At 44.2% G+C, this 27,932-nt stretch overlaps 1 protein-coding gene across 4 annotated transcripts in view; it reads right to left on the bottom strand.

Annotated features, from left to right (window-relative positions):
• Positions 1 to 27,932, bottom strand: part of LOC129821379 (double-stranded RNA-specific editase 1-like) — a 180,287-nt gene that overhangs the window by 116,192 nt on the left and 36,163 nt on the right. For all 4 annotated transcript variants that reach the window (XM_055878994.1, XM_055878993.1, XM_055878997.1 and 1 more), the window contains exon 2: positions 12,623 to 12,698. The gene's annotated coding sequence lies outside the window, so the exon portion shown is untranslated. The remainder of the gene's footprint in view (positions 1 to 12,622; positions 12,699 to 27,932) is intronic.

Here is a 27,932-nt window from a genome sequence, read left to right as displayed (position 1 = left end):
CTGGCTAAGGTGTCTCAAATTGGACAAACAGTGCGATTGCCGCTTTTTATTGTTTTTCAAGTATGCAAGCACACTTGTTCGGTTCGCCTAGCCGCCAGCCGAACTGAAGCATGCTGCTGCCTTTAGATTAGTCACAACCAGGGTGGGGAAAGAAGAGTGAGGAGGTGCAGCAGAAGAGAATGAACAAGGGTTTGGGAGGGAAGGAGAAAGGAGGATTGCAGGGATAAAGGAGGAGAGAGGGGGAAGGGAAGAGGGGATTGAGGCCGAGAAAGAGCAGGACGGAGTTGACAAAGTGGTCTGGAGCTGCCAGTCTGAGTGGCAGGCTGGCTAGTCGTATCCTCAGACCCCCAGGCAAGAGAAATACTGTTTCACACAGATCTGGCTCGACACACACACTTGCCCCTATAGATGAACACAGGCAGCATGACAAACACACATAAAGGCAGTATACCGTAGGCCTACAGACACGAGGCGCGTATGTGAACATACACAGACAAACACACACGTTACTAACACATGGGGTGTTGTGCTAGTCCAAGCTGGGCTGTGATCAGCCAAAGAGCATTAAACCGGTCAGCCAGCTCCACTGACAGCCACCTGAGGTTCTTGAGAAGCACATCTGTGTGTGTTTTTGGGTACGGCGCATGCTTGCCTGTTTGTTTGTGTGTGCTCGCATGTCATAATCAGCCTTGTCCCTAGCAATGCTTTCCAAGGGTACAAATGACAAAGCCTTTACACGCTCGAAGCGCATGTGCTCCGATAATGAATAGCGATACGTTCTGCCGTTCTTTTGTTTGGTGTAAATATTTGACGAATGTGTGCGTTGCTTTCGACAAATCAATCTGCCCCGAGGCTTTGATGAAAAAAAAAAAAAAAAAAAAAAAAAGTGAACCTACTATATCTCTCACTGTTCTACAGTTCTTCTCTTCCGCTCTTCTCTCTCCCCGTCAGTCTCTTGAAGAGAAATCTCATGATGATGCAAGCAATGCAGATATCTGTGGGGAGTTTCTTAGCCAAATGCCCAAAAAGCTGACCTGGCACTATACTGTATTCGGTCCGAGCCAAGCTTCTAAACAACTGTCTGGACTGGACATTCAGAAAGTGTTCAGACCCCTTCCCTTTTTCCACATTTTGTTACGTTACAGACTTATTTAAAAAATGTATTAAATTACATTTTTTCCTCAATCTACACAATACCGCATAGTGAGAAGGCAAAAGCAGGTTTACACATTTTTGCAAATGTTTAAAAAAATCCTAAATATGAATATTTCTTTACATAAAAGTATTCGGACCCTTTGTTATGACACTCGAAATTGAGCTCAGGTGCATCCTGTTTTCATTGATCATCCTTGAGATGTTTCTACGAGTTAGAGTCCACCTGTGGTAAATTCAATTGATTGGACATGATATGGAAAGACACACACACACCTGTCTATATAAAAGGTCCCATAGAAGACAATGCATGTCAGAGCAAACACCAAGCCAAAAGGAATTGTCCGTAGAGCTCCGAGACTGGATTGTGTTGAGGCACAGATCTGGGGTAGGGTACCAAAAAATGTCTGCAGCATTAAAAGTGCAAGAAAGGCCTCCCGAGCGGCACAGTGGTGTAAGGCACTGCATCGCAGCGCTAGCTGTGCCACTAGAGATCCTGGTTCGAGTCCAGGCTCTGTCGCAGCCGACCACGACTGGGAGACCCATGGGGGGGGGGGGGGGCACCAATTGGCTTAGCATTGTCCGGGTTAGGCGAGGTTTTGGCCGGCAAGGCTGTTCTTGCCTCTCCCGTGTCCGTATGGGGGTTGCAGCGATGGGACAAGACTAACTACCAACTGCATTCTACAAAATTGGGGGGAAAAAATAAATAAGATAGTCCGAGACCGTGGCCAAGACCGTGGCCTCCATCATTCTTAAATGGAAGAAGTTTGGAACCACCAAGACTCCTCCTAGAGCTGGCCCGCCCGGCCAAACTGAGCAATCTGAGAATGGCCTTGGACAGGGAGGTGACCAAGAACCCGATGGTCACTCTGACAGAGCGCTAAAGTTCCTCTGTGGAGATGGGAGAACCTTCCAGAAGGACAACGATCTCTGCAGCACTACACCAATCAGGTATTTATGGTAGAGTGGTCAGACAAAATCCACTCAGTAAAAGGCACATGACAGCCCGCTTGGAGTTTATCAAAGGGCACCAAAAGGACTCAGACCATGAGAAAACAGATTCTCTGGTCTAATGAAACCAAGATTGAACTCTTTGGCCTGAATGCCAAGCGTCACGTCTGGAGGAAAACTGGCACCATCCCTACGGTGAAACATGGTGGCGGCAGCATCATGCTCTGAGGATATTTTTCAGCGGCAGGGACTGGGAGACTAGTCAGGTTTGAGGGAAAGATGAACGGAGAAAAGTACAGAGATTCTTGATGAAAACCTCCTCCAGAGAGCTCAGGGCCTCAGAAGATCTCTGGAGACCTGAAAATAGCTGTACCGCGACGCTCCCCATCCAACCTGACAGATCGCTAGAGAAGAATTGGATAAGCTCCACACATATACAGGTGTGCCAAGATTGTAGAGTCATACTGACAGCTGCAATTGCTGCAGAAGGTGCTTCAACAAAGTAATCATTAAAAGGGTCTGAATACTTACCATACCAGTCAAAGGCTTGGACACACCTACTCATTCACAGGTTTTCCTTTACTTTTATACATTGTAGAATAATAGTGAAGACATCAAAACTATGAAATAACACATATGGAATCATGTAGTACCCAAAAAGGTGTTACACAAATCAACATATATTTTATATTTCAGATTCTTCAAAGCAGCAACACTTTGCCTTGATGACAGTGTTGCACAATCTTGGCATTCTCTCAACCACCTTCATGAGGTCATCACCTGGAATGCATTTCAAATAACAGGTGTGCCTTGTTAAAAGCTAATTTGTGGAATTTCTTTCTTAATGCATTTGAGCTAGTCAGTTGTGTTGGGAAAGGTAGGGGCGGTAAACAGAAGATTGCTTATTTGAGCTGTTTAGCCCATATTATGGCAAAGAGAAACGGCAGTCCATCATTACTTTAATGAAGGTCAGTCAATATGGAACATTTCAAGAACTTCGAAAGTTTCTTCAAGTGCAGTCGCAAAAACCATCAAGCACTATGATGAAACTGGCTCTCATGAGGATCGCCACAGGAAAGGAAGACCCAGAGTTACCTCTGCTGCAGAGGACAAGTTCATTAGAGTTACCAGCCTCAGAAATTGCAGCCCGAATAAATGCTTAGAGTATTTAGTATTCAAGTAACAGACACATCAACACCAACTGTTCAGAGGAGACTGCAGCATTTCGACCATGAAGGCCTGATTTCACGCAAAGAAACCACTTCTAAAAGGACACCAACAAGAAGAAGAGAGTTGGGCCAAGAAACACAAGCAATGGACATTAGACCAGTGGGAATCTGTACTTTGATCTCCAAATTTGATATTTTTTGTACCAACCGCCATGTCTTTGTAAGATGCAGAGTAGGTGAACGGATGATCTCTGCATGTGTGGTTCCCACCGTGAAGCATGGAGGTGGTGGTGTGATGGTGCTTTGCTGGTGACTGTCTGATTTAATTAGAATCCAAGGCACACTAAACCAGCATGGCTACCACAGCATTCTGCAGCGATGCGCTATCCCATCTGGTTTGCACTTAGTGGGACTATCATTTGTTTTTAAATAGGACAAAAACCCAAAACACACCTCCAGGCTGTGTAAGGGCTATTTGACCAAGAAGGAGAGTGATGGAGTGCTGCATTTTTTTTATTTAACTAGGCAAGTCAGTTAAGAACCAATTCTTATTTACAATGACTACCAAAAGGCCTCCTGCAGGGATGGGGTCCTGGGATTAAAATACAATATAAATATAGGAAAAAAACACATCACAATGAGACAAAAAAGCATCTAAAAGACACTGAGGGGCAGTGTTTTTTCAACTAATGCCATTTTGCCTGAAGCTGATGTGGTGCAGGTGTCTGTACACACACACACACACACACACTCCCATTCAAATAAACACATACAAGAACACACACACATACATATAATAGTGCCAGACATGCACACAAACATATACAGTTGCCATTGACGTTGTGATTTTTGTTGTCCTTTGTTTTTATAAATTTTTGTTTGTTTATTATTAATTAATTAATTATTTTTGCATTGTTGTTTGCTGTTTTCTGTCTTTCTATTTTTTCTCTTTAGTTCATTCTCTTGCATGTGGGGGGGGGGGGGTTCTTGGGGGTGGCGATAGGAATTATTTGTATGTTTTATTTAAATGTTTCTTCTGGGGGGGGGGGGGGGGTATCGGATGGTTGAGGGACAGCTATTGGGTTACTGGGGGGAGGGTCTTGAAGGGTTCGGGTTCACATTTTTTGGCCTGGTGGGTAATCTGTCAACGTGCGCTTGAGCAGAGCATTGACCCTGGATGCTTCTGTGTGTCGCTCTGAATGGGAATCTGTTGGATGACTGGTGTGATGTAGTTGTTGAGCGGCTTCACTGCAAGTATATTGTATGTTTCGGATAATCAATTTTTTTTTATAATAAAAGGCAGCAACACATGACAACACAGCATGGTAACAACACAACATGGTAGCAGCACCAAATATGGTACAAACATTATTGGGCACAGTCAACAGCAGAAAGGTCAAGAAGGTAGAGACAACAATACATCACACAAATCAGCCACAACTGTCAGTCAGTGTCCATGATTGAGTCTTTGAATGAAGAGATTGAAAAAAAACTGTCTAGTTTGAGTATTTGTTTCAACTTGTTCTAGTCGCTAGCTGCTGCAAACTGAAAAGAGGAGCGACCCAGGGATGTGTGTGCTTTGGGGACCTTTAACAGAATGTGACTGGCAGAACGGGTGTTGTATGTGGAGGATGAGGGCTGCAGTAGATATCTCAGATAGGGGGGAGTGAGGCCTAAGAGGGTTTTATAAATAAACATCAACCAGTGGGTCTTGCGACGGGTATACAGAGATCACCAGTTTACAGAGGAGTATAGAGTGCAGTGATGTGTCCTATAAGGAGCATTGGTGGCAAATCTGATGGCCGAATGGTAAAGAACATCTAGCCGCTCAAGAGAACCCTTACCTGCCGATCTATAAATTATGTCTCCGTAATCTAGCATGGGTAGGATGGTCATCTGAATCAGGGTTAGTTTGGCAGCTGGGATGAGAGAGGAGCGATTTCGAAAGAGGAAACCAAGTCTAGATTTAACTTTGGCCTGCAGCTTTGATATGTGCTGAGAAAAGGACAGTGCACCGTCTAGCCATACTCCCAAGTACTTGTATGAGGTGACTACCTCAAGCTCTTAACCCTCAGAGGTAGTAATAACACCTGTGGGAAGAGGGCCATTCTTCTTAACAAACCACATGACCTTTGTTTTGGAGGTGCTCAGAACAAGGTTAAGGGCAGAGAAAGCTTGTCTATAGAGCATTTAACACATAATCCGGGGAGGGGCCAGCTGAGTATAAGACTATCATCTGCATATAAACGGATGAGAGAGCTTCCTACTGCCTGAGCTATGTTGTTGATGTAAATTGAGAAGAGCGTGGGGCCTAGGATTGAGCCTTGGGGTACTCCCTTGGTGACAGCCAGTGGCTGAGACAGCACATGTTCTGACTTTATACACTGCACTCTTTGAGAGAGGTAGTTAGCAAACCAGGCCAAAGACCCCACAGACACCAATACTCCTTAGCTGGCCCACAAGAATGGAATGGTCTAGCGTATCAAAAGCTTTGACGAAGTCAATAAAAATAGCAGCACAAGATTGCTTCGAATCAAAGGCAATGATGACATCATGAGGATCTTTAAGGTTGCAGTGACACATCCATAACCTTAGCAGAAACCAGATTGCATACACGAGAGAATACTTTAGACATCAAGAAAGCCAGTCAGTTGATTATTGCCAAGTTTATCCAACACTTTTTATAAATAGGGCAAAATAGAAATTGGCCTATAACAGTTAGAATGAGCTTGATCTCCCCCTTTGCATAAAGGACAAACTGTGGCTGCCTTCCAAGCAATGGGAACCTCCCCAGAAAGGAGAGACAGGTTAAAAAGGTTGACCTGGCCTCCACAAATCACCCAACCTCAACCCAATTGAGATGTGTTGGACCTCAGAGTGAAGCAAAAGCAGCCAACAAGGGCTCAGCATATGTGGTAACTCCTTCAAGACTGGTGGAAAAGCATTCCTCATGAAGCTGGTTGAGAGAATGCCAAGAGTGTGCAAAGCTGTAATCAATGCAAAGAGTGGCTACTTTGAAGAATCTAAAATGTATTTAGACTTGTTTAACACTTTTTGGGTTACTACATTACTCCATATGTGATATTTCATAGTTCTGATGTCTTCACTATTATTCTACAATGTAGAAAAAAGAAAAAAGAAAGAAAAAAATCCTTGAATGATTCGGTGTCCAAACTTTTGACTGGTACTGTATGTAAATATGATGGTTTTTTTTTAAATACATTTGCAAACATTTCTAAAACCTGTTTTTGCTTTGTCATTATGGGTTATTGTGTGTAGATTGATGAGGGATTTAAAAAAAATATATTTTTAGAATAAGGCTGGAACAAAATGTGCAAAAAAGGGGTCTGAATATTTTCTGAACGCACTGTATATAAATCTAAGGCTAACATAAATAGAAATTTTAAAAAAAAGGCAAGATTGTCCAATCCAAAATATTGCATTCTTAATTACCATTTAAAAGTACACCTGCAAGTAGTGAGTGCAGCACTCATTTATAAACAAGTAAAAGCTAGGATGGCTTAGGCTTTGCACATATTGGGCTTTTGCCTTCACTGGTATTACGTCACCGCTCAAGTCAGACAAGCAAGCCTATATACTTGTTGTTGACTGAGGGGCTTTTGACACTGAGCCAAACCGAGCCAAGGCAAACTAGCTGTACCGAGCTGGCCTGGTTACGCATCCACCGCAAATGCTGGAACAGTGTTCCGAGACAGCACAGTTTGGTTCAGGTCGATAGCGTGAAAGGGGTACTAATGACATTGAACAAAACCTTTCCAAATGGGTCATGCTCGGCACTAACAGTGATGGATATGAGCCTCTATTTGTGTTCCAGCAGAATGAGTGGGTTATTTCAAATCGCTGGCCATACAGTCGCTGATCCAAAACCTACAGCACTTTGATATCAGATCCATCTGTTTTTGGACTAGGTCTGGACATGTTGGACAAAGAGGCAGGTAGAGAGAAAGGGAAGGTGGAGAGATGGAGAGACAGAGACCGAGAGAATACACATATAGGGGGTGCTATTCTGAAGTGATCTGTACATCACAGATTCAGGTGAATTCCTATTTAATAGGCTAAATGTCCTAGTCGATGTAGCAATTTTGTGAATCGCTAGGGCCAACAACGCATGGATAAAGCAAGTCTGAAACTCCATGGGTTGGGCAAAGAAATTACTTGAATCCTACATTCGGGACATTAATGCTGTGACATCACTCCGTAAGAGAGAAGGCATTGCATTTTACATGACATCACTCCCACATACTACTGTAGGGCTGGGAGTGTCTTAAGATTCATATCAGGCACTGCAATAAAAATCTAAACAAACATCTCGGGAAGCAAAGAGACAAAACATGGTATCCAATCACTATTTCCCATTGAAATGGATCCCCACACTAACTCTCTGTTAAAGGAATTTAATTCCTATATGTTTATCAACCAATTCAATTAAAACACTCTGCCCATACATAAGAATTTGTAAGATAATTATCAGCATTAAATGGACAGAAACCAGTCTCAAAATCAATCGATCAATAGCGTTTATTCTCGAGAGTACTGATCATAATACAATTTACATCAGGTTATATAATAAAGATGATGTCATAGGTTTTAATGTCCATCCTCTTCTAGGATACAATGGCAGTATAGTTAGAGTTCTCATTACTGTCTGCCACCTGTTAAACTATCTGCAACCAACCCAAGGTCTTTCCCCTCCCTGGGTAGAGACATCATTCTAGCCTGTCTGAAGATAAACCCATTCTTTCTAACAAGGAACACATATTCAACATTATGATTATAATAAGTTTCATTCATCTAAGTCAAATGTATACATATTTGTCATTTATTCATAAAAATCCCATAACACTCTCCTCATGCGGGACAAGTCTTGCGAGTCACCATAGCGTCTGTAGTTGATCAAGCCAAATATGCTTTCAGAAAGCATTCATACCTCTGAATACTTTCTGAAGGCACAGTACACGAGTCGAAGTCACTAGGGCTTATCCTGCTCTTCCTCTACTTAAGTAGAGCGCCTGAAAACCTACTTAGTGGGAAATGGCTCCATTTGGGCTGATAAAATGGCTCGCTGGAAGAGAGAGTGTACAGTTGAAGTCAGAAGTTTACATACACTTAGGTTGGAGTCATTAAAACTCGTTTTTCAACCACTGCACAAATTTCTTGTTAACAAACTATAGTTTTGGCAAGTTGGTTAGGACATCTACTTGGTGCATGACAAGTCATTTTTCCAACAATTGTTTACAGACATTTCCCTTATAATTCACTGTATCACAATTCCAGTGGATCAGAAGTTTACATAAACCAAGTTGACTGTGCCTTTAAACAGCTTGGAAAATTCCAGAAAATTATGTCATGGCTTTAGAAGCTTCCGATAGGCTAACTTGACATACTTTGGGTCAATTGGAGGTGTACCTGTGGATGTATTTCAAGGCCTACCTTCGAACTCAGTGCCTCTTCGCTTGACATCATGGGAAAATCAAAAGAAATCAGCCAAGACCTCAGAAAAAACATTGGAGACCTCCACACGTCTGGTCTATCCTTGGGAGCAATTTCCAAATGCCTGAAGGTACAACATTCATCTGTACAAACAATAGTACGCAAGAATAAACACCATGGGACCACGCAGCCATCATACCGCTCAGGAAGAAGACGCGTGCTGTCTCCTAGAGATGAACGTACTTTGGTGCAAATCAATCCCAGAACAAGAGCAAAGGACCTTGTGACGATGATGGAGGAAATAGGTACACAAGTATCTATATCCACAGTAAAACAAGTCCTATATCGACATAACCTGAAAGGCCGCTCGGCAAGGAAAAAGCCAATGCTCCAAAACTGCCATAAAAAAGCCAGACTACGGTTTCAACTGCACACGGGGAAAAATATTGTACTTTTTGAAGAAATGTCGTCTGGTCTGATGAAACAAAAATAGAACTGTTTGGCCATAATGACCATCATCATTTTTGGGGGAAAAAGGGGGACGCTTGCAAGCCGAAGAACACCATCCCAACTGTGAAGCACGGAGGTGGCAGCATCATGTTGTAGGGGTGCTATGCTGCAGGAGGGACTGGTGCACTTCACAAAACAGATGGCATCATGAGGATGGAAAATTATATGGATATATTGAAGCAACATCTCAAGACATCAGTTAGGAAGTTAAAGCTTGGTTGTAAATGGGTCTTCCAAATGTACAAGGACCCCAAGCATACTTCCAAAGCTGTGGCAAAATGGCTTAAAGGACAACAAAGTCAAGGTATTGGAGTGGCCATCACAAAGCCCTGACCTCAATCCTATAGTAAATTTGTGGGCAGAACTGAAAAAGCGTGTGTGAGCAAGATGGCCTACAAACCTGACTCAGTTACACAAGCTCTGTCAGGAGGAATGGGCCAAAATTCACCCAACTTATTGTGGGAAGCTTGTGGAAGGATACCCAAAACGTTTGACCCAAGTTAAACATTTTAAAGGAAAGGCTACCAAATATTAATTGAGTGTATGTAAACTTCTGACCCACTGGGAATGTGATGAAAGAAATAAAAGCTGAAATAAATCACTCTACTATTATTCTGACATTTCACATTCTTAAAATAAAGTGGTGATCCTAACTGACCTAAGACAGGGAATTGTTACTAGGATTAAATGTCAGGAATTGTGAAAAACTGAGTTTAAATGTATTTGGCTAAGGTGTATGTAAACTTCCAACTTCAACTGTATGCATGTGGGCATGTGTGTCTGGGCTGTGAAAGTTCATGTGCCATATGAAAGCATGGACACACACACACACAGTACAGCGCCCAAGGTGAGATGGTCTATGTCCTAACGATTCTCCCTGCAGGCTGCCTACAAATTAACACGTATTTTCCACTGTCATAAATGAAATATCACTGCAAAACATCTTAGACTATAGTGAAGATGAATTAAATCAAAGATGTTAAAAAAAAAGAACTCATTTAAATAAAGAGAAGCGGTCCCATCAAGAATAGCCTTGCATTTTTCATCTTCCTCGCCATCTGTCAGTGCACACTTGGGCAGAGCAGTACGCCTAGGCAGACCGCACACTGTGGGCGGATGCATGTACAAAATGGCTCAATCTTGTAGGTGGGTCTCGGTTTGTCAATAAACATGACTGTCGGTTTGCCTGCCTATACGCCGCTCTCTGTCTGTCTACTATGACTGCCCTCCACAATAGTATCTCTGTCAGCATTTGCCGGTGTCCTGTACCCAGTCTGCTGTGCTTGCCTGTGGCGGCACTCATTGACTCACTGTGTTGACTAGTTCAGTGTGTTGCCACTATTTTGCCAACGCTGCAGTAACTAATCTGTACTGTAACTGAGGTGAAAAGGGGGAGACGGTGAGACAGAGGACACCACTGGCACTTTGCCTGCCAGGATGAACATCAGCATTGTCACCGTCACACCCCCCTCCCTGGCAATTTCCCTAAAAACCATGCGTCGCCACTAATGGAATTCAGCATGACCGGTGCCGGCACTGATGTGTATGTGTGTGTGTGTGTGTGTGTGTGTGTGTGTGTGTGTGTGTGTGTGTGTGTGTGTGTGTGTGTGTGTGTGTCCAGTACACTGCCAATTATATGTGTGGATCAGACTTCACTGGAGGCCTATATTTGCCTGTGCAGATCGAGAGGGAGAGAATAGGAGAGGCAACGGCGAGAGAGGAGAGCGCCCAGGTTTCCAAGCCAGCAGAGCTCCTGAGGGAGTTAATTTGCCCGCACAACAGAACGACAGTTTCAGCGCGTCAATGCTGCCAGCTTAGCGCAGTCACTTCAACACCGCCAGGCACGGCTGCCTTTGCCACAGCCTCGGGGAGCTGCTGACAGACCGGGCATTCAGTCAGTGCTCCATTCCGCCGTACCGCATGGCACCCCCCAGAGAGCGTTCAGACGGCTCAGGGACAAGTTGGGGGGCCTTACACAACGTAAAAAAAGCGGAATTCCCAAAATGGGAATCGGACCCTTTAGGAGCCAGCATAGTGCACAACAAATCAGCCCTGATCAACCGAACAGGGTTTGGATTTCCACCAGGGGGGAGAAAAATAAAGAATCCCAGACCCCTTGCTATTTGGGCTATTCAAAAATAGAAACTGGGTAGAATTGTTATATATTCAAAGACCTGAGAGAACACATCAAAGAAGTCTCTGTGTGGCAGATGACGCAGGCTACAGCCATTTGGTGTAACGCACACTGCCGTTTTATGATACGGAGCTCATAGTTGCGGCGGTCATATGGGCATATGGTTTATGATACGGAGCTCATAGTTGCGGCGGTCATATGGGCATATGGTTTATGATACGGAGCTCATAGTTGCGGCGGTCATATGGGCATATGGTTTATGATACGGAGCTCATAGTTGCGGGGGTCATATGGGCATATGGTTTATGATACGGAGCTCATAGTTGCGGCGGTCATATGGGCATATGGTTTATGATACGGAGCTCATAGTTGCGGCGGTCATATGGGCATATGGTTTATGATACGGAGCTCATAGTTGCGGCGGTCATATGGGCATATGGTTTATGATACGGAGCTCATAGTTGCGGCGGTCATATGGGCATATGGTTTATGATACGGAGCTCATAGTTGCGGCGGTCATATGGGCATATGGTTTATGATACGGAGCTCATAGTTGCGGCGGTCATATGGGCATATGGTTTATGATACGGAGCTCATAGTTGCGGTGGTCATATGGGCAACCTTAATTATTCATGTGTCGGGCATCGGAAACGCAACCCGGGTTGGTTGGAGTGTCACTTTCAATAAGGCAGCCTTAAAGCTATTGGGTAACCCAACACAGGGATATGATAATCAAATGGTCTGCCTTTTTACATATTCATGGAGGTAACTGTTTGAAGGGACTGGGTCTTGTTGCCAGGTTGAAGATTGCGTCCTCTTGGTGTCCAATGTCAAGCCATGTCACTCAAAGGCCCGGACAGAACCACACCTACCCAGGTCTCATACTGAACAAACCCGAGCAGCTAGTCTTTATTATACTATACTTTATTTGGAAACAAATAAACTGCAGCTGCTCCAATTGATCTACAAGCTTAAAGTCGTGTCTGCCAGGCACACGGTCGGGTAAGGATGAACAATCTGAGAAGTCCGAGATCTCTAAATCCCACAATGTCGGAAGTCAGACTCCACAGGTCAGCCTTAGAGTAGTGACAGCGACCTTGACCAATGAACAGTCCAAATAGCCTGGATTGTTTGTGGAGTGTTCTAGAATACCAGTGTGCTGGAGTTTCTTTTTTTAAATGCTGATTATAGAGTTTATCCGCGCACTTGGAATTACGTACGGTGTGTGGAGTGAACTACACTCTGTTCAACTTACTGTGTCTCTGGGCGGTCAGCGGAGTGATGCAGCTCTTTGCCAAAGTTCCAATGTCCTACGAGCAGGTGTCAGAGCTCTGAAAAAAGAGAATATCAGTATTATAAATCATATTGTTCTGTGTGTAAAACAGAGAAGTCAGCCAAGCTACACTGAACAAAATTATAAAACGCTACATGTAAAGTTGATTTCGGTCTGTAATAAAAACCCTTTGTGGGGAAAAACTCATTCTGATTGGCTGGGCCTGACTCCCCAGTGTGTGGGCCTGGATGCCAAGTGGGTGGGCCTACGCCCTCCCAGGCCCACCCATGGCTGCACCCCTGCACAGTCATGCGAAATCCGTAGATTAGGGCCTCATTTGATTTCCTTATATGAACTGTAACTCAGTAAAATCATTGAAATTGTTGCACATTGCGTTCATATTTTTGGTCAGTATAGGTAACAATACTAAACCTAATGGGAAGTGTCCGAATTTCCCAGACACCCATGCCAAGTGCAGAAGTATCCACTTACCCAGATGCTCCGACCCTAAGCCCAGCGGTGTGAAACACATGGCCGCCAACAATCAAAAGTCAAAAGACATCACAAACTGTGTCTGCCAAACATCAAACTGTGTGGTGGTCCATATTTGTAAGGCTCAAGGAAACTGGCAGAGGGGTCAAACGGCCCCCCCAACCAATTGCATTAGGTGATCCAATTATAGGAGCATCAAGGAGACGTACCGGAGACAGGTGAGAGGCAAAAAAAAGTGGCAAGATGGCTCCTTTTGACAAGGGCTACCTTAGCTAGGAGTAAATTCGATCCCTGGCATCTGAGTAAATCACAATCAATTAGGGACTTGACCTGAAACCTATCTGTGTAATAAGGCAGTGCCAGTGCAGGTGGCAAGACTGGCATAGGTGATGGGCGTTGGCATGCCAGCCGGAATGTCAGTCTGCACGATGGCACAGGTCAGGACCATTACAGTAACAACTGCAAGTAAGCAAATCAGATATCACATGGCCATTTGTCCTTGAGTGACAACATTGACTCGATACTGGTTGGTCGTGGCAAAGGAAACCCGACGGCCATTCGACACTTAGAAAATGAAGATGGCCGGACAAAGCATTCCAAACAATATTTGAGTAGATGGATTCAACTCAAAAGTATGCAATATACGTGGATGTAACATTGATACGAAGGGAAAGAGGAAAATGACTTCATTAGTGTTCATAAAATTCGAATGAATGCAAAAACTGCTTGTTAGCACTTGTGTAGCAACGATGGGGAGTGACATAAATACATTTGTTTTTACAAAGCGAAGCGATTTCCACTTAGCTTGAAGTAAAAAAATAAATAAAAGCGCCCCGTGCCGCCCTTAAGTGAGCTGTTCAGCCAACCAAAAGAGGCTAGTGTGGAATGAGTGGTGCAGTCCATACGGCTGCTGCACGTGGCATAAGGTCAAGCTGGGTCTGAAGCAGCCACTCTCCATGTATCACATCTTTTCACGGCCCATGTGTGCAGAAGAGATGGAGAAGGGCATCAGTATTCCCTCACCAAAGTGCTCTTCCTCTCCCTGAGCCCCCATAATCTTAGCCAAGACAGGGGGGGGGGGGGGGGGGGGGGGGGGGGAGATTTCTCCTACAAGGAGGGGGTCGCCTTCGCGCCTTATCGCACCGGCCTACCTGCTAGTTCAGGCCAGGGTCCTTTTTTCCCTCAATTTCCACCTGACTGACGTGCCCAAAGTAAACTACCTGTTGCTCAGGCCCTGAAGCCAGGATATGCATATAATTGGTACCATTGGATAGAAAACAATTTGAAGTTTGTAGAAATGTTAAAATAATGTATGCGACTATAACACAATAGATATGTTGGGAGAAAATGCAAAAGAAAAACTAACCAGAATGTATTTTTTTGTTGTTGAGAGCCCGTGCTCTTACAATTGAAAGTATAGGGGCATATCCAAATCCACATCGCAATTTCTATGGCTTCCACTACATGTCAACAGTCTTTGTTCAAGGTTTCAGGCTTGTTTCTTCCAAAGCCTATTGTAAAATCGGACAGTGCAGTTATATTAACAAGAATTTCAGCTTTTAACCGATATAAGACACTTGTATGTTCCTAAATGCTTAATATCTGTAACTTTTATGATTATTTATTTGAAATGCGCGCCCTCCAGTTCCACCGGACGTTGTCCCGCTAGCGGGACGCCTAGCCTTAAGATTAGCGGTGAACAAACTCTTGTCCTCAGTGTAACGTTGGCACACCAGAAGCTACTCCAGATGTTGACAACTCGATTTGATACCACAGGGATCGTCATCAGGCCACAGGGGTCCTAAAATCGTGACGAGCTTGAAAGTTTGTCGTGGGGACATTTTTGCTTTTCCCTGTTGAAGATAGAGGGCGCTATTTCCACTTTGGGGGAAAATCGTGCCCAATTTAAACGGCCTCATACTCTATTCTTGCTCGTAAAATATGCATATTATTGTTACTATTGGATAGAAAACACTCTCTAGTTTCTAAAACCGTTTGAATTATATCTGTGAGTAAAACAGAACTTATTTTGCAGCATACTTCCTGTCAGAAAGTGAAATCTCAAATCGAGGCTCTGTTCCAGGGCCTCCCTATCATTTTGCTTGAGATTTGTGACTATACATGCACTTCATACGCCTTCCACTAGATGTCAATAGGCTGTGAGAGGTGACATGGGGTCTCAATCTCTTTCTATGGTCAAAAGAGACAGCTTGGAATGACATGACCCCAGAATTTGTTTGTTCAGGAAGCGCATTAAGGTCACCAGTATTGGCTTCTGAAAAGCAATCGTTATAGACGTCTTATATCTCCGGCTTTGATTTTATTTGATAAATGTGAAGATATCATCGTAAAGTATGTTTTTTCAATATAGTTTTATTAGATTATTGAATTTTTTTTCGGGACGTTAGACGTGTTGCGTTCTTTGCGTTTAGTGAAGATGGACAGCTTAGCGCCACTTGGCTAGTTTTGCTTGCTAATTCGCTAGGGAAAAAGGCCATTCTAAAACCAAACAACGATTGTTCCCGACAAAGGACCCCTTGTACAACATTCTGATGGAAGATCGTCAAAAGTAGGACCCATTTTATGATGCTATTTCATATATCTGTCGAACATGTGTACAGGTAGCGCCCAGGTAGCGAACAGGTAGCGCCCAGATTTTGGGCACGCTCTCGCTATAACGTAAGCTGGATGTCGTAATGAAGTTATTTTTAGAATTCTAACACGGCGATTGCATTAAGAACTAGTGTATCCATCATTTCCTATACAACATGTATTTTTTAGTAACGTTTATGAATAGTTATTTGGTCAGAATAGGTGAGTTTTAGAAAAATATCCGCACATTCTGGGAAAAAGATGCTACGTTAGCACAATGTATAACCACTGATTTCAGCTCTAAATATGCACATTTTCGAACAAAACATAAGTGTATGTATAACCTGATATTATAGGACTGTCATCTGATGAAGCTTATCAAGGTTAGTCAAAAATTATATATCTTTTGCTGGTTTGTTACGATCGCTAACTTTTGCTGCTGGTAAATGGCTTGTGTTTCTGGCTATTGTGGTAAGCTAATATAATGCTATATTGTGTTTTCGCTGTAAAACACTTTAAAAAATCTGAAATATTGGCTGGATTCACAAGATGCTTGTCTTTCATTTGCTGTACACCATGCATTTTTCAGAAATGTTTTATGATGAGTATTTAGGTATTCCACGTTGGTCTCTATAATTACTCTGGCTGCGTCGGTGCTATTTGTGACGGTAGCTGTGATGGTAGCTGCAATGTAAAACTGATTTATAGCTCAAATATGCGCATTTTTCAAACAAAACATAGATTTATTGTTTAACATGTTATAAGACTGTCATCTGATGAAGTTGTTTCTTGGTTAGTTTGGTTGGTTCTTGGTTAGTTAGGTTGATTTTGTGCATGCTACCTGTGCTGTGAAAGAAATGTCTGCTTTTTTGTATTTGGTGGTGAGCTAACATAAATATACGTGGTGTTTTCGCTGTAAAACATTTTTTTTAAATCAGACATGTTGACTGGATTCACAAGATGTTTATCTTTCATTTGCTGTATTGGACTTGTTAATGTGTGAAAGTTAAATATTTCTCAAAAATATTTTTTGAATTTCGCGCTCTGCCTTTTCAGTGGAATGTGGGAGGAGTTCCGCTAGCGGAACCCCGGGGCTAGACAGGTTAATAAAGTTTGCGACAATAGTTTCATGGTAATCGCAACAATCCGACACGGCATGGTATCATGTCGTTAACCGTAAATGTCATTCAAGCGATATTATAAAAATCACTGCAAGGTTATGGATCTGTTATGACATAGGACGGCTTGTTTTATTTCATGGTAAGTGCAGCCCTGTGCTACGTCCCTCCATTCATAATAAGAGGGAAAAGGGGAGCAAAAGCTATAGAGATGTTGGCAAACGCATAGGACGGCATCATCCTGGCTTTAAAACACAGTCTAGAAATAGAGCAGCATATCCTGTCAAACACGGAGACCAGGCAGCCGGTGAAGCTAGAGTTAAATTGAGCAACTCCATAGACGCATCCACGTCACGCAAGCTAAAACAGATGCAAGACAGTGACTAAAGTTAAATTAGGCATCGTATCCCACTGTTGATTGTGACATAAATATCCACTCAAGCACTCACACAAACCCACTGCGCACACTACAAATGCCAGAATTGAACTCCCTAAGGGATAGGATAATTAGGGCCGGGATGATACCAGCATCGCGATACTTGTTAGTATCATGGCAAGGAAACAAAAGAAAGCAAATTTAACTTCTTTAGGAAAAACAGCCCTAATGTTGAAAACAAATACTATGTTGTCGTCCTGAGTCACATTTAATTCATTTTCCAAGCTATAGCACACAATATTTTATATACAGCAGTTTTAGGTCTGCTTTGTGTTTTCATTTTTGACCATGGGGAAAAAAATAGTGTGATACTGGTATCGTCACAACCCTAATGATAAGCTGCATTACCACAATGATGTATAGGTAGGCCTATACAACCGTCCCCACTTACACAGCCACAAACAGTCTCCACCCCTCGATTACAGCCTTCATCTTCTCAGCATGTATCCAAGCTATTGTCAAGGGGACAAAAGTGCCCAATGAAGATTAGGGGCATGTTACAGGGAAAGGGGTGTGGATTAAAGAATCGAGAAACTCTAGCGAGGTGTTTTTGGACACCAGAGTTCAACTATGGCAACAACACTTAGTGACAGTGAAGAATCTCCCACAGACTGCACAGCAATGTCAAAACGGAGATGCTATGTGATGCAAGCAGTTCCGTGGCAATCTGTTTCTGACTGTTGCCAAGTTGGTCTGGTTTTGCAAATGCAACAAGGTGGCGTTGTGAAATCCAGAAGCAAACAGGTAACAAAACCAGGCTAGCCATCTTGTGACCAAATTCAAATGACCCCTTGATGCAGTCAGAGGGCGAGACTGCTGCCAACATCCCAACTGATTTGACTTTCTGTAACAGGATAGCCACCATTAATGCGCTAAAGAACATCAAGAAAACTAAATATTACACTTACAGAAAAATGATCTCCGTGCATTTGACTAGACGTAAGCAGGAAGGTGACCCCCCCCCCAAACCCATGACCCCCCCCAGTTATCCAACACTTCAACCCACAGTAGCAGCATAGGTCCTGTGTTTTGTGGTTAGTGCCGACACCATTTTCACCCGTCCGCTAAGAAAACCATATCTGCAGACCCAATAAAAACAGGCACTCAAACAGCGAATGGTTTTCCCCTTTGCCTACAGCACTGGCTTTGCGTTCTTGCTAACTTAATCCTCCAAGTCCATTTTTGGGAAGGCAAACAGTGAAATACGCCCATCTAGATAGACGTAAACTGCAGGCAGAGAGTTTGGCCTGTAAATGTTCAGGGGAAAACTGCTTAGATTGGAAAGCATCTGATCAGATTTTCACTTTCCAGAAGTGCTTGGATTCAGAAGAGTGACAAGGGGTGTTGGCGTGCCAAGTGTGTTTGTTAGTGGAGCGTGACAGAAACTGAACAGAACAGTTTCGACACAGATGTAATTAACACCATTCCTTGAGTCTGCCAAAATTGTAGGCTGGATGGATTCCCATTGTCGGATTTCCCTACGACTCAGACAAAACTCTTCAAATTCTCTCTCGCTTTCTTGCAACGACACGGTTACTGCATAGGACGCTGGAAATTACCACTCAATTTGCTCATCCTCCGGCCTCGAAAGAATCCCATTAAATATACATTAGACGATGCAAAAAAAGGTTGATTTATCTCCCTCCGTGTGGCTTCATCTCCCTGGGCCATGGGCCAGGAGGTACTGTATGCAATAAGCAGACTGTCGCCTCGTCAAGCAAGACACACAGTTAAAACATCACAGGTCTAATGAGGGTAGAGCAGCAGTGTCAGCAGTACTCGACTACAGACTGCAGCAACCTCTTGCTAGAGCCAAAAAGCCCTCACTCCTCCACTGTTCATATGGGCAGTATAAAGAAAAAAAGGCTGTTATAGCCCTGCAAAGCAGCAATATGCTCTAAGTGCTAGAGACACGCAAACACTAGTATTTAGTTGCTTCGATTGCTGCAGAGAGCTGGACAATAACGAACCACATGAACGTACCTGACCCATTTCAAACCCAGTTGAGCAGCACTTTGCACAACAAAGTCAAATGTTCATATTTCGCAAGACTGAAAAAGCGTTGGGCCGGTAACTGAAAGGTTGCTAGATCGAATCCCTGAGCTGAAAATGTAAAAATCTGTCATTCTGCCCCTGAACCCACTGTTCCTAGGCCATCATTGTAAATAAGAATTTGTTCTTAACTGACTTGCCAAGTTAAATTAAGGTAAAAATTGACAGTCAAACTGTCAATCTCACCCAATGAAACCGCTTGGCTCCCCACATCAAAGAGCTCCTATTGGCTTGACTGACAGTGTGTGATAGTAATGGTAGCGATGGGAGACTGGTGTCGTGGGGAGACTCTCGCAAACAGACCCAACTTCATTCACTATGAATGACGAGCCAGGGGCAACACAGGTCAGGGCTCTTGCTCATTCAATGAGTGCTGGGAAACGGTCAAAAAGGCCAAGGAGGAAAAGGGCAAAGAAGGGTGAGAGAACGGGCGTCGCTAGGGCTGCACAATATGGTAACTTAAAACGTTTTAACCTCTGGCAGTTTACCGCTTACCTTTGTACCATTGACCATTTGAACTGCTTAAATTTCAATAAAAACTGGAGAAAATGGGGGTGTCCTAAAACTTTTGCCTGGTATTATGTGTGCGCACACAACCACACCAACAAACAAACAAAAAAATGACCAAAACTGTATGCCCTCTGACTACAGGTTGATTCAGTTATCCCACATCCTCTCAGGCCTCAGGGTTGTTCTCGCTCTCCCCGTCTCGGTCTTCCTGCCCTGGCCTCCCAGGTGTAAACAAAGCTACGGTCTAAAACCTGGGACCAATCTATTTGTTCCAACAGGGCTAATGTAGCGACTGAGGGGGAACAGTCAGTGCAGGGTCGGAACCAGACACCTTGTGGTTACGGGGCACGTGCACTACCACCTGTGCCATAAAAAGGTCAGGCCTCTTGGCAGAGGCAGCAGTACACTCTCGTAAAGGGAAGGGTCAGGCTACAGTGAGATAACCATGGGATGGTGAGGAGGATGATGATTGCAAATTATAACAGTAATGATAAGATTATGATCAAACGTAGTTGTCACTGTTTACATACCGACGACGATAAGCGCGAGAGTCAAATCAAAAGACACCGATACGGATTACACAAAATCTGAGTGAAGATAACATTGAAAGGATAAGATGATACTGTCATGTAAACCTTGAATCGTTATCATTCACTTTGATTCATGACACCGAGGACAACCATGATTCTGATGCAACAGGCTGTGTAAGATGATGACATTTGGCCCTGCGCTAACAAGGTTCAGAAGCTCAAACTCGGTTATGAAAACCACACGCAATTGTCAGTCTTCTACCATAATGTTGTTGAGCCATCTCGTTCTGCAAACACACACACTTGAAGGGAGGAGAGCACCCCAAATCACCATAAATCAACAATGAAAAGCCCTCTTCCTGGAGAGTTGTGTTTCATGTCATCTTCTTGGCGGTGAATCACAAGGCTAACAAGCACGGGCAGGTGCATCCGTCTCTGGTGCAAGAGAGGGAGGGAGTCGTGACTTAGATTCCCTCAAACCAGATTAACACTGACCGAAAAAATAACAGCTTCACCGTGACAGACAGCAGGTGAGATATACCCTCAAATTACAAACGAGAGAGATATGAAATACACAGGGAAAGAGCGAGGGAGAGATGCAGAGAGTGGTATTATCTATATTACAGAGAGATTAGGCTCCGTGTGGTCTCGCGACACAAACGCCTTTCTTTAGATTCCAGTCAAACGATAGTAACACAATTACATAGAACAAAAGAGAAATGATCATAAAGGAGAATAACTATGACAGGGTGGTTTAGAAAAGAAGGGAGGGGGGGGGGATATGGGAAAGCTAGAGGGAGAGGAGTCGGAACGCCGCAGGCCACTGCGGAGGAAAACATGGGAAAGCTAGAGGGAGAGGAGTCGGAACGCAGCAGGCCACTGCGGAGGAAAACATGGGAAAGCTAGAGGGAGAGGAGTCGGAACGCAGCAGGCCACTGCGGAGGAAACCAGTGCTTGTGTAATGCATTCAAAGTGTCCCACCTTCCTGCTGGGATTGGAGGCCGCTGCTGCAGTGGAAGTGGCCGGGGGAGAGAGACAGAGTCTTTGACAGCACAAGCGGCTATGACCCAAAGAGAGAGGAGAAAAACAGAGAGGGAGCTGGAGAGAGGGCTAGCGAAAGAGATTAAGCGAGCGAGACCGCAAGGGAGAGTGTCAGCCAGGGAAAGATGACCCTCACAGATGTAACGTCCCCAACTCCCATTGCACACACACACACACAGCCCAGGTGTTCTACCTGCTTGAACGCCAATAACTCAGATACACATGAAATCATGAAATGACCCAGGAAAATCGATAGAACATCACTCAGAGGTGCATAAAAACAATGCAACATTCAAAAAGGGTGAACCTTTCCTTTCAGAACATACAGTGACCAGGCAAAGAGAAGGGAAACTCCAATGTGGTGAAGGGTATGTAGAGGAGCCTGGTGCTTTTAAAACTCGCTATTTTTTTTTTATGTACCACGTGGCCCCACCCTGGCATTGCTTGTAAACCAAAACCCATAACCAATGTCCAATGTCCTTAAAAAACAGACCTCCTTCAAACATCTCCAGGCAACGTGGTGCAGCACGGCCTTCCCATAACCTAACTCCAATTAGATGAAAGGAGGTGGATGAGGGACGAGGAGGGTCGGAGGAGAGAAAAAAGGCACAAGGCAGAAAATGAGCGAGCATGAGTGACCAAGAGAGGAGATCGTGAGAAGATGGTACTGGAATACCTGAGGACAGATGTATCTGTGTGCGTGTATGCACGTATTCGCAATTAGACATGTAGACACAGGGACATTATTCCCGGGATAAGTCTCAAAGCGAGTGTAATGCGGTGGGCCGGCCATTCCTGAGGTGTGACCCCCCTCTTTCTTCTCCATTGGATGTGCCTCCATCTTAAATCTTCCCCTGGCTGTCTACCTCCTCACCATGCATTGGAGGAAGGCGGCCGAGAGGACACACTTCGCCATTCATCCACATCCATTCAGTCTGAGGACAAAGAAATCCCCTTTTCATTGGTCTCTTCAGTTATCAGAATCTATTACAGTTCAGTGTATGTCTTCTTCACTAATTGATATCTATTGACATCAGAATATAAGGGACCATTGTGCTGTACAATAACAAGGCAGAAATGTGTTAATGGTCCAGCCCCACTCCAAGCCATTCAGGAGACAAATTGTAATTCTATTTGAGCATGGGGGGTCTTGACGTGAATTGAGTTGATTCCGTTTTAATGAACTAATTCCAACGGTCAGTGATCAAGTGATTAACGCGGGTTGAGTGTCTATTTACGTTCCTATTCTATGAACTATCCACACCTAACAAGTCAAGTGATTGTATGAGAAAGTGCATGTGTAATAACACAAACAAAGACAGTGAAAATGTATGAAACCACCCTGTTGCAATAAAAAAAACAAGTGAGGCGATATATTGGGCAATAAAGAATATTTAAGATGGGAAAACAGAAGTTTGAGACACACTTGCTATGTTTATTCAACAAACCTTTTGGCCCAAGTTAATTATTCAACTTCATTTGCAATAAATCCTTTTGGGCTAACAAAACAAAATGTAGTTGGTGAAGACCTAATCTGCCATATTTCTTTGCAATATGTGGTTATATATACACTGCTCAAAAAAATAAAGGGAACACTTAAATAACACAATGTAACTCCAAGTCAATCACACTTCTGTGAAATCAAACTGTCCACTTAGGAAGCAACACTGATTGACAATAAATTTCACATGCTGTTGTGCAAATGGAATAGACAAAAGGTGGAAATTATAGGCAATTAGCAAGACACCCCCCAAAACAGGAGTGATTCTGCAGGTGGTGACCACAGACCACTTCTCAGTTCCTATGCTTCCTGGCTGATGTTTTGGTCACTTTTGAATGCTGGCGGTGCTCTCACTCTAGTGGTAGCATGAGACGGAGTCTACAACCCACACAAGTGGCTCAGGTAGTGCAGTTCATCCAGGATGGCACATCAATGCGAACTGTGGCAAAAAGGTTTGCTGTGTCTGTCAGCATAGTGTCCAGAGCATGCAGGCGCTACCAGGAGACAGGCCAGTACATCAGGAGACGTGGAGGAGGCCGTAGGAGGGCAACAACCCAGCAGCAGGACCGCTACCTCCGCCTTAGTGCAAGGAGGTGCACTGCCAGAGCCCTGCAAAATGACCTCCAGCAGGCCACAAATGTGCATGTGTCAGCATATGGTCTCACAAGGGGTCTGAGGATCTCATCTCGGTACCTAATGGCAGTCAGGCTACCTCTGGCGAGCACATGGAGGGCTGTGCGGCCCCACAAAGAAATGCCACCCCACACCATGACTGACCCGTCGCCAAACCGGTCATGCTGGAGGATGTTGCAGGCAGCAGAACGTTCTCCACGGCGTCTCCAGACTCTGTCACGTCTGTCACATGTGCTCATGTGCTCAGTGTGAACCTGCTTTCATCTGTGAAGAGCACAGGGCGCCAGTGGCGAATTTGCCAATCTTGGTGTTCTCTGGCAAATGCCAAACGTCCTGCACGGTGTTGGGCTGTAAACACAACCCCCACCTGTGGACATCAGGCCCTCATACCACCATCATGGAGTCTGTTTCTGACCGTTTGAGCAGACACATGCACATTTGTGGCCTGCTGGAGGTCATTTTGCAGGGCTCTGGCAGTGCACCTCCTTGCACAAAGGCGGAGGTAGCGGTCCTGCTGCTGGGTTGTTGCCCTCCTACGGCCTCCTCCACGTCTCCTGATGTACTGGCCTGGAGTTACATTGTGTTGTTTAAGTGTTCCCTTTATTTTTTTGAGCAGTGTGTATGTATATATATATAGCCCCCACGTAAACAATATAGTTCAAACAGCGTAAATACTCAAACCCTGGCTTTAATAAACTAATATGTGATAGTGTGTACATCACATACATACAGTGTGAGTGAGTGAGGTTTACTAGCAACCAAATCTTGTAGGGAGATTAGAGTGATTAGCTACGGCTTAAGCAGATTTGTTATCGCGTGACTGATCAACTCATTAATGGTCGACAGAAAATCAGGACTCCTTCTCGCACATATTGATAGAGCGAGAGCTAGATATTGAGCGAGAGAGCAAGTGCTACATACAGATATCAATTAGCAAACGTGCAGAGACCTGAAGGAGGCAGCCAACATGACACAATTAGATGGTTTGGCGGCGGCAGACAAGTAATTGCTACGGCACCAACAATCAAAGGCCGTATTAGTTTGTGTGACAGCGTCATCGTCGTCATCACACAGATAAACCATGAGTCTCAGCTTATTGGGTAGCTAACTAGCCTCAGAGTCACTTCCTCTCTGCCACAAAGTCATGGAACGTTAGCAGAAGTGTACTGTGTGCTTTCATGGTCTTTGTTTGACTTTGCCATCCACTAACAACATGAAAGTGAGAGGAAAGTACCTGGCTTCAAAACAAAAGTGATCACGACTTGATCAAATATACAGTTGAAGTCGGAGGTTTACATACACTTAGTTTTAATGACTCCAACCTAGTTTTTCAACCACTCCACAAATTTCTTGTTAACAAACTATGGTTCTGGCAAGTCGGTTAGGACATCTACTTTGTGCATGACAAGTTATTTTTCCAAATATTGTTTACAGACATTACTTCACTTATACTGTATCACAATTCCAGTTGGTCAGAAGTTTACATACACTAAGTTGACTGTGCCTTTAAACAGCTTGGGAAATTCCAGAAAATGTCATGGCTTTAGAAGCTTCTGATAGGCTAATTGACATCATTTGAGTCAATTGGAGGAGTACCTGTGGATGCATTTCAAGGCCTGCCTTCAAACTCAGTGCCTCTTTGCTTGACATCATTGGAAAATCAAAAGAAATCAGCCAAGACCTCAAAATAAAAATTGTAGACCTCAACAAGTCTGGTTCATCTTTGGGAGAAATTTCAAACGCCTGAAGGTACCACGTTCATCTGTACAAACAATAGTACGCAAGTATAAACACCATGGAACCACGCAGCCGTCATACCACTCAGGAAGAAGACGTATTCTGTCTCCTAGAGATGAACGTACTTTTGTGCAAAAGTGCATATCAATCCCAGAACAACAGCAAAAAACCTTGTGAAGATGCTGGAGGAAACAGGTACAAAAGTATCTAAACTCAGCAAAAAAAAGAAACGTTCTCTCACTGTCAACTGCGTTTATTTTCAGCAAACTTAACATGTATAAATATTTGTATGACCATAACAAGATTCAACAACAGACAAACTATACAAGTTCCACAGACATGTGACTAACAGAAATGGGATAATGTGTCCTTGAACAAAGGGGAGGGGGGTCAAAATCAAAAGTAACAGTCCGTATCTGGTGTGGCCACCAGCTGCATTAAGTACTGCAGTGCATCTCCTCCTCATGGACTGCAACAGATTTGCCAGTTCTTGCTGTTAGAGGTTACCCCACTCTTCCACCAAGGCACCTGCAAGTTCCTGGACATTTCTGGGGGGAATGGCCCTAGCCCTCCGATCCAACAGGTCTCAAACGTGCTCAATGGGATTGAGATCTGGACTCTTCGCTGGCCATGGCAGAACACTGACATTCCTGTCTTGCAGGAAATCAGCCATACTGCTTTTCCGTGTGTGGTGGCTTTGTCATGTCAGGATGAGCCTGCAGGAAGGGTACCACGAGGGAGGAGGATGTCTTCCATGCAACGCACAGTGTTGAGATTGCCTGCAATGACAACAAGCTCAGTCCAATGATGCTGTGACACCGCCCCAGCCATGACGGACCCTCCACCTACAAAATCGATCCCACTCCAGAGTACAGGACACGGTGTAACGCCCGTTGCTTCGACGATAAACGCGAATCCGACCATCACCCCTGGTGAGACAAAACCACAACTCGTCAGTGAAGAGCACTTTTTGCCAGTCCTGTCTGGTCCAGCAAAGGTGGGTTTGTGCCCATAGGCGACCTTGTAAGGCAGGTCCTCACCAGACAACAACAGGACTACAAGCCCTCAGTCCAGCCTCTCAGCCTATTGCGGACAGTCTGAGCACTGATGGAGGGATTGTGCGTACCTGGTGTAACTCGGGCAGTTGTTGTTGCCATCCTGTACCTGTCCAGCAGGTGTGATGTTCAGATGTGCCAATCCTGTGCAGGTGTTATTACACGGGGTCTGCTACTGCGAGGAAAGGAGGTGGCAGCATCATGTTGTGGGGGTGCTATGCAGCAGGAGGGACTGGTGCTTCACAAAATAGATGGCATGATGAGGATGGAAAATTATGTGGATATATTCAAGCAACATCTCAAGACATCAGTCAGCAAGTTAAAGCTTGGTCGCAAATGGGTCTTCCAAATGAACAATGACCCCAAGCATACTTCCAAAGTTGTGGCAAAATGGCTTAAGGACAACAAAGTCAAGGTATTGGGAGTGGCCATCGCAAAGCCCTGACCTCAATCCTATAGAAAATGTGTGGGCAGAACTGAAAAAGCGTGTGCGAGCAAGGAGGCCTACAAACCTGACTCAGTTACACCAGCTCTGTCAGGAGGAATGGGCCAAAATTCACCCAACTTATTGTGGGAAGCTTGTGAAAGGTTAAACGAAAGGTTTGATCCAAATTTAAATTGTTTAAGGCAATGCTACCAAATACTAATTGAGTGTATGTAAACTTCTGACCCACTGGGAATGTGGGGTTATTATACACTGCTCAAAAAAATAAAGGGAACACTGAAACAACACAATGTAACTCCAAGTCAATCACACTTCTGTGAAATCAAACTGTCCACTTAGGAAGCAACACTGATTGACAATAAATTTCACATGCTGTTGTGCAAATGGAATAGACAAAATGTGGAAATTATAGGCAATTAGCAAGACACCCCCAAAAAAAGAGTGATTCTGCAGGTGGTGACCACAGACCACTTCTCAGTTCCTATGCTTCCTGGCTGATGTTTTGGTCACTTTTGAATGCTGGCGGTGCTCTCACTCTAGTGGTAGCATGAGACGGAGTCTACAACCCACACAAGTGGCTCAGGTAGTGCAGTTCATCCAGGATGGCACATCAATGCGAGCTGTGGCAAAAAGGTTTGCTGTGTCTGTCAGCGTAGTGTCCAGATTATGGAGGCGCTACCAGGAGACAGGCCAGTACATCAGGAGACGTGGAGGAGGCCGTAGGAGGGCAACAACCCAGCAGCAGGACCGTTACCTCCGCCTTTGTGCAAGGAGGTGCACTGCCAGAGCCCTGCATAATGACCTCCAGCAGGCCACAAATGTGCATAGGTGACAAATAGGTGACAAATGTTTGCGATGGAAAAAGATAAGTCATCTTAATTTCGGTACGCCATCTCCAGTCCGCGAGAAGCCCCTAAAAGCGTGATCTGACATCACTTTAATGATTCTGGGAATTGTGATTCAAAGCGAAACCCCTTTGCATCAAAATGTCAGACCAGGTGAAGTGAACCACAAAAGAAGCCAAGTCTGAATGGCACTGCCAAGCATTTGGGCGTAGATAGTCAGGAGTGATTTGGGGAGTTTGGTGCATCTGGGGATTCTATTCTAAGCAGCCAAATATCTGTGAGGGGACACAAAACCCGCCCCAAAA

The sequence above is a fragment of the Salvelinus fontinalis genome, chromosome 23 (genome assembly GCF_029448725.1).
Source record: "Salvelinus fontinalis isolate EN_2023a chromosome 23, ASM2944872v1, whole genome shotgun sequence".
In the NCBI taxonomy this organism is placed as follows: Eukaryota; Metazoa; Chordata; class Actinopteri; order Salmoniformes; family Salmonidae; genus Salvelinus; species Salvelinus fontinalis.
Note: the sequence above shows the minus strand (reverse complement) of the source record. Positions and strands in the feature narration are given on the sequence as shown.